General features: G+C 41.1%; 2 long non-coding RNA genes across 2 annotated transcripts; both read left to right on the top strand.

Moving 5' to 3' along the window:
* The first annotated feature begins 220 nt into the window (after positions 1-220).
* On the top strand, positions 221-1,857 carry LOC308303476. The gene is made up of 3 exons (XR_013962996.1): positions 221-421; positions 1,323-1,553; positions 1,688-1,857. It is a non-coding gene; the product is annotated as an uncharacterized lncRNA (long non-coding RNA).
* Positions 1,858-3,456: 1,599 nt separating this feature from the next.
* LOC308303408 lies at positions 3,457-6,987 on the top strand. The gene is made up of 3 exons (XR_013962988.1): positions 3,457-3,486; positions 4,401-4,546; positions 6,069-6,987. It is a non-coding gene; the product is annotated as an uncharacterized lncRNA (long non-coding RNA).
* The last annotated feature ends 319 nt before the right edge of the window (positions 6,988-7,306 follow it).

Raw genomic sequence — 7,306 nt, 5'->3', positions numbered from 1 at the left:
CTACTCTTCAATAGTATACAGTGCACACCGTTGTTATTTCAATTCATTATTATTTTTTTCCATATGACGTCAGAAATACAGCTCACAACGGGTTAAATTTGCCAACGCACGCGCAACGTGTATGCGCTTTATCCAGCCGCTTGATTAAACTGCTATCAAAGGGTGACGTCATGTTAGGTTACCGCCCCTCCACCTTTCTATAGACACCACAGGAGTTTTGTTGTTGTTTGAAAATGGACGATGAACAACAAGATGACAACGCTGAATTTCACCGTGGCAGAGACTATGATGGACCAGCTCCATATGATTTCGAACCTGTCAGACAGCCAAGAGAAGTGTCTGCTGATGTAAGACCTCGTTATCGCCAGGAGATGGAGGCATGGTGCCAGAACAACCAGTGGCGCCTTGGACAGCGGTCATGGTAATATGCTAATGCAGATTATGCGTCCAGCCCTATGGTACAGCCGCACGTCCACCATATAGCCTGTCAGCTTTGAAATTGCTCTCCCTGTTAGCTTTAGCTAGCAAATACTAAACGTCACAGCCAGGTAGGTACTGGGTACAAAAGGACCCCAATGTAAACAAGCCATTGTGCTTATTACTTTAGACCTTGTATATGAACTGTACTGTAATGTCCTGTGCTTTTCCTATGGAACTTTTAATAAAGTAATCAATCAATAAGTAGCTGGTGGCAGCCATAAAATAATACTTTGCTACATTGCTAAATACAGTAGGCTATGCAGTCAATGTCACTATATGTGGTGGTTCTCAATGAACTACAGTAGCCTATTAGTCTCACATAGGCTATATCAATTATCAAAAAATATGAAATTCATATCTGACCTCCATTTTTTTTCATAAAGAAAGTAGTCTAGGCTGTTGTGGCTGATAACAGTCTAGGGTCCTAGACTGTTCTATCAGCCACAACAGCCTTGGCTACTTTATATGACAACCTAGACTCTAGGTTGTCATAGCCTAATGGGACCGTACCTATGTTCCCTAGGTTCTTACCACCTAAGCCTACACCTACCCCTAACCATAACCTCACTAAACTAATGCTGTGAGGTGGGGAACATAGAACCTGGGGAATATAGGTTGGACCCCAGCCTAATAACTGATTCTTAGCCTTTTTATTTCAAGTATACCCCCAGTTTGATATGCACCGAGTCACAGACCCCCATTGATTTCATTTTCTATCTAGGACCCCAATTTGCTATCACTGACATTGTACAAATGGAAACAGACCTGTAAGGGTCCATTTGGTAGGTTGCCTAAAGTTTAAATCTGTTTTCTTCTGTCTTTTTTCCTGTCTTTGAACTTAGGTGCTTGTGCGGAGAATGTCAACCGATGGCCAAAGTTATAGACAATGTATGCTGCAGAGAGAGTGAGCCGTTCTGGAAATTGGTTGAAGATTTGGCACCCAGACCTGAGAACATCTCTTGTCTTACACAACATCCTGGATTTGATGGTTGCTGTCTGAATCCATTTGTGCTGAGGATAGCATATCTCGCCTTCCGCCAGGAGCATGGACCACTCAACTGCAGCACTTACAAGTATGTGTAATTTGTACATTACCATATATTCTATGAAAGGTTTTTGAAATGAACATGACCTATATATACACACAATGACACCTACATTTCTCTTGCAAGTTTAATAAAGTGCTCTCTCTCGCTCGCTCTTCCAGCCAATATCGCTATACAGCATACAGGCAGGTGGTTCGTTGGGCGTATGGTGTCCTGGGACGTCACAATCGCAGAGTCGTCCCGGCTTGTGTAAAATATGCTGTTCGGCAGCAATTTCCGGAAGCTGGTGAAGCGACCTACAAAGGTTTTTTTATGGCCAGACTTGAGCTAATTAAAGTGATATAATTGAATCAACAGTATGTGTGTTTTTCTTGTTTGGAAGGATGAGATATACTATTACTGCTTGTACACAGGAACCAACCATGTGTAGTATAGCCAACATTTCTTACAGACCAGATCCTGTTTCACGAAAGTAGAATAAACTAAGCTGGGATTTAAGACATATCCAGACTTGACAAAGCCTCCTCCATATAGCCTGGCTTATTCCATTCCACTAACACCAAGCCAGGCTGAGAAGGAGAGACTTTGTTGAGCCAGGATCGTAAAGCCTGGCTCGACAAGGCATGGGCTTTTCTTTGGAAAGCCCATGCAGTCGAGCATCGATTCCTTGATCGTGACCAATCACGGCACCGAAGAACAGAGCAGTGTTCTCTCCCCGCCTCCCCCCACATAAAAAAGACAGGCATGCTATAGCTGTTATCAGTGGTGAAAAAGTACTCACATGTTTTACTCAAGTAAAAGTATCAATACTGTAATGAAGAAATACTCTGTTAGTAAAAGTCCAGAATTCAAAATTTACTTGAGTAAAAGTATCAAAATGTACTTAAAGTACAAAAAGTAAAAGTACTCATTATGCAGATATCCCATTTCAAGTTTTCAAATGTAGGAAAATCTTTTGAAAATAGCATATCTACATGCTCAGAATGCTTTGCATTGTGAGCTTGTAAATCTACAAAGTAACTAGTAACTAAAGTTTTCAAATAAATGTATTGGAGTAAAAGTACAGTATTTGGATCTGAGATGTATTGTGGAGTAGAAGTAAATAAAGTATTGGAAATTGGAAATACTCAAGTAAAGTACAAATACCGCAAGATTATACTTAAGTACAATACTTAAAGGGGAGCTCCGGTCGTTTTCAAGGGCTTTTGTAATCCCATAATATGATATTCGAACTTGGAAAACAAAAAAGAATTTTATTTTGGATGTACATTTACATTTTTTTGGAAACGCGAAGCTATGACCTCACTTCCTACAGCACCTCCTACAGCACCCATAATCCTTTGCGCAAGCAGCGCTTGGAGAGAGACGAGAGCCAAAGCTAAGCTAACAGCGTAACCATGATAACATCCTCGCTGCGTTGCTGTTTTAGTTTGTTTGTGCTGTTGCTGTTGTTGTTGTTTGGAAGTCACGTAGTAAGAAGATGGGATGTTATGACCACAGTGATGCTGAGCAGTTGTAGAAGTTTTGAAACGTGTGCAACTGTGTCGGTGAAACAACATGGCATTGTTGTTTTACCGTGGTGTGATGATTGAATGAAGCCGAGCGACGGAGCGAGCCCCGGGTGCTGCTGCACAGAGATGTAATGGCAGGATTGATGGACACAATGCAAAGCTAAGAAAACAAAGACCACAATAAAGGAGAACGCGGTTCCATCTGTATTCCCCCAAATACGGTGAATGGACAACTGCTGAACTGTGCCTTGTAAAAAGCAGCAGAACATAGGTATGTACTGTATGTTTGGAATTAAAATGCCACTCTACGAAACATAATGTATAATGTACAAGCAAAGGTTGCAACTTGATTCATGTTTGTAACACTAATTGTGTTGTCATCTCTTGTCTTTAGAATCATCCATCTTATGGGTGGAGAGGCTTCATATCAAGGTGTATTCTTTCAAGAGGTAGGACTACCTTTAGGCTATTGTTATTGCTAGCGATGCTACTCTTTAGCCTGTAACAGCAGTGTGGTTCCAACATTAATGTAAATGTGCGGGGCACCCAAAAGTGGTGAGATAAAAGTCAACAGAGGGGACTGTATTATAATGTATATGAATCGACAAACAACCCCTCCCCCAGTGGCTGCACAGTAATTATGATGTAACGTGAGCTATTATAAATGATGATGATGATGATGATAATACCCTCTGATTCCTAGTGTAGGCAACCAAACGTTGGGTACTTACAACTGTGAAGTGTGTGAATCACTAGAATATATTGTATTCAGACAAACTCATAAACAAACTGAATCCACATAACTCCACTAAAACACATAGCAGTACTGTAACACTCCCCTTCCCTCATTTTTTTTACTGATTAGGTGCGTGGTCTAAATGTTATTGTTTTTCTAGATTGATATTCCTATGCATTTGTTACATTGTTGTTGATGTACTGACATTATCCTATTATCAATATTACCTGCTTATTGTAAATCGCTTTGGATTAAAATCTGCTAAATGCCTAAATTGTAATCATCCAGCACTTTTGCCAGTTACTTTTTATTCTTTTGTACTACACTGTAGTATAAAGTAGGGTTTAAACGTACAAACAAAAAACTGTTTAAATATGGAGATAAGAGGTTTGTGCCCGAGAGCAACCCCCCAACATTACTTGAAAGATGTAACATGGTAAAATGCAGTGTTACTGTTGTTAGCTTAGATCTGTTCTTTTTTTAGCAAACTGGTTTAGGATTCTCATTATTGCATGGTGTGATTACTAGAAATGGGGTAAAAGCTATGGCAACATTTTGAAATGTCATTGTAAAAAATCTGTTTACCCTGAAACTTTTTTCCTCCTCTTTGTCTAAAATTGCATACAGTAAGGTGCTGACACATCACATAATCCACCGTCCAAGATGATGTCCATAGCAGTCCTGCGGGAAGACAGCGGTACAACTGTCTACATCGCCCTTTGAATGAAGAGATCAGGCATTGACACTAAGGCTTGCCCACCTGCCCCCGGCAGGTAAATAAAACGTCAGGGCAGGTGAAGTTGGCTTTCAGGTTGCCCGACAGGGCAAGTGCGCTCATTTGAGAGGGGACACAAATGTCTATAAACACAACACGAGATATCTGTCTAAACACCTGAACGTGGCCAGTGCGCTGTGTCTTCTGGTCTGTGGAATGTAAAATAAGAGCACTATTTACCTATAATGTGCTGTTTTTACTGTTGCTACATTAAAAAATATAAAATAACAAGTGTGAAACCATAGACATATTCAATCATAGCTAAAGTATTTGGTATTTGGATTCGGAGGTATTGAGGTATGACATTTTATCGCACAGCCCCAGAAAGTAAATAAATAAGTGTTAAATTGCGGTAATTAAAATCGTACCTATCATTTTATAATGGACGATTTACTTTTCGGGCAAGTGGGCATTACCTTCGGGCAAGTAGAACATGACCTGTACTTGCCCGATGGGCAAGTGCCTCTGAGACCTTTAGTGTCAACCCCTGGAGATGCCGTAGAAGAAGCAGCTTACTAGGAACTCCAAGGAATATTATTACTCTGTCGATTCATACAGCAATGTGATCTAATTTTTCAATATTAGACTACTCTAAAGCCTCTTTCAACTCTAATGTTGCCTTGCCTGCTCTGTACACTAAGTCATGAGCTTGTTATTTTAATAAGTCAAATTGGGAAATCAAATAAAAGTGTGAGAATAATTTTCCAATTCCTAGGGAGAAAAATAATAATTTACAAGAATCGTGCAGCCCTTCTGCAGATATAAGTGTCTGCTAAATTTCTAAATTAGATCAGCTAACACAGGGAACATGTCAGAACCCTAAAACATCCGGGACAACCATGTCCTAGCTCTGGTCCAGAGTGTCAGCGATTCTCACTGACACTCTGACAAGCGGCTGACTCAAAGACTAGACCAGGATTTCTATACCCCTACGAGGGCTCAACTTAGGTCAATAAACTAAACTACTTTACTACTCACTTAACCAAAGGTAGTTTTGTGTTGTTGAAAGTCTATTCTCCACGGTGGGAAGCCTCTCAACCCCACCCACTCTGTAAAATACATTATTTTTGTGATGAAATAAAACGCATCCAACTCTGACCACCGCTTATTTCCAGGTTGTCTGCGGTGGCTTGACGTGGATGCATTTTATTTCATGACAAAAATAATGTATTTTACAGAGTGGGTGGGGTGCTGAGAGGTTTCCCACTGAGGAGAATAGACTTTCAACAACGCAAAACTACCTTTGGTTAGGTGAGTAGCAAAGTAGTTTAGTTTATTTTGACTGAAGTTGAGCCCTCAAACAAGAAATCCTTGTCTAGTCTTTGAGTCACCCGCCTGTCAGAGCATCAGTGAGAATCGCTGACGCTCTGGACCAGAACTACACGTCCCAGACTCTTCTCACTTCTGGCGCCCAAACTGTAGAACGAACTTGCACCTCAGTCTTCCTTTTTCAATTATATTTATTGTATCCTCACCTGTATTACGTGATGTGCATGTTGTTTACATTTATGTTCATACAGGTGCTGTTGAAGCCTTCCACAGTGCTCAAATGCATGCGATTCTGCGCTTCCTGTCCTACATCGCAGTCCTGTCTACATCGCCTTCAGAAGAGATGCGGAAGAAGTGGAACTTACAGTTCCAACCTGGCAGCACACACAATCTTGATGCATACATCGAAATGATCTTGTTTAAAAAATATTAGACTACTAACACTACTCTAACCCCTCTTGCAAATTTAGTTTTGCCTCTGTTGAGAATTGATAGACTGTCATTTGATGGCCGGAGAGTATTGTGAGCTTGTTATTGAAATAAGTCAAATTGGGAAACAAGATGAGAATAGTGTGAGAATAATAGTTCCAATTCGTAGGACTAGGGAGCAAAATAATTATACTTTATCAAGAAGCGTGCCCTTCTGCAGACTAAGTTTCTGCTAAATTATATCATCTAACACAAGGAAGCTGTTCAAACCTTCCCTAATCCATCCAGGACAACGCTCCACAGGTCCTAGCTCTGGTCCATAGCGTTAGTGGAGTTCTCCCTAACGTTATGTTCCTCTACCTTCCGCTCCGGCTTGGCAAAACTGGAAAGCCGTCTCGTCTGGTCCGAAAATAACAAAAACTGTTTCGCCCCTCACCAAACCAAAGGTATCAGAGGGGAGTGAAAGTTTACTCTCCTTGGTAGACGCAGTCTGGGCCCCCACCACGCACACTTAATACATTTCAAGGGTGAAATGATGAATATTCCACCGGATGGAGACACTCTTTATGGTTCCAACGTCGTAGAGCTGAATAACACCCAACGAGACTAATGCTCTGTTAATGTGGTCCTCTAACCTGTGCGGAAGTACTGAGCTGGCAATGTGATGGCGAGGACAAATAGTAAAAAAATAGAAATTATGTCTCCATCTGTTGGAATATTTTTCATTTCGCCCTAGAAATATATTTTAAGCGTGTGGTGGGGGCTCAAATTGCGTTCACTAAGTAGAGTAAGCTTTCAACACCCCACTGATACCTTTGGTTTGGTGAGGGGCGAAACAGTTTTTGTTATTTTCTGACCAGACGAGACGGCTTTCCCGTTTTACCAAGCCGGAGCGAAGTTAGGGAGAACTCCACAAACGCTATGGACCAGAGCTAGTCAGCTACACAGGTCCCAGACTCCACCTTAGCCCTTGCAGGCTTATGCAAAGGTTAAAATGTAATTTAGATAACATGGTATGGAACCTATGCCAGGTTCATTTGTAGACCTGGCATTGTGTGTA

Source organism: Nannobrachium achirus, assembly GCF_963921795.1.
Source record: "Nannobrachium achirus genome assembly, chromosome: 18".
NCBI lineage: Eukaryota > Metazoa > Chordata > Actinopteri > Myctophiformes > Myctophidae > Nannobrachium > Nannobrachium achirus.
The sequence above is the reverse complement of the archived record's forward strand: the minus strand, read 5'-3'. Positions and strand labels throughout refer to the sequence as shown.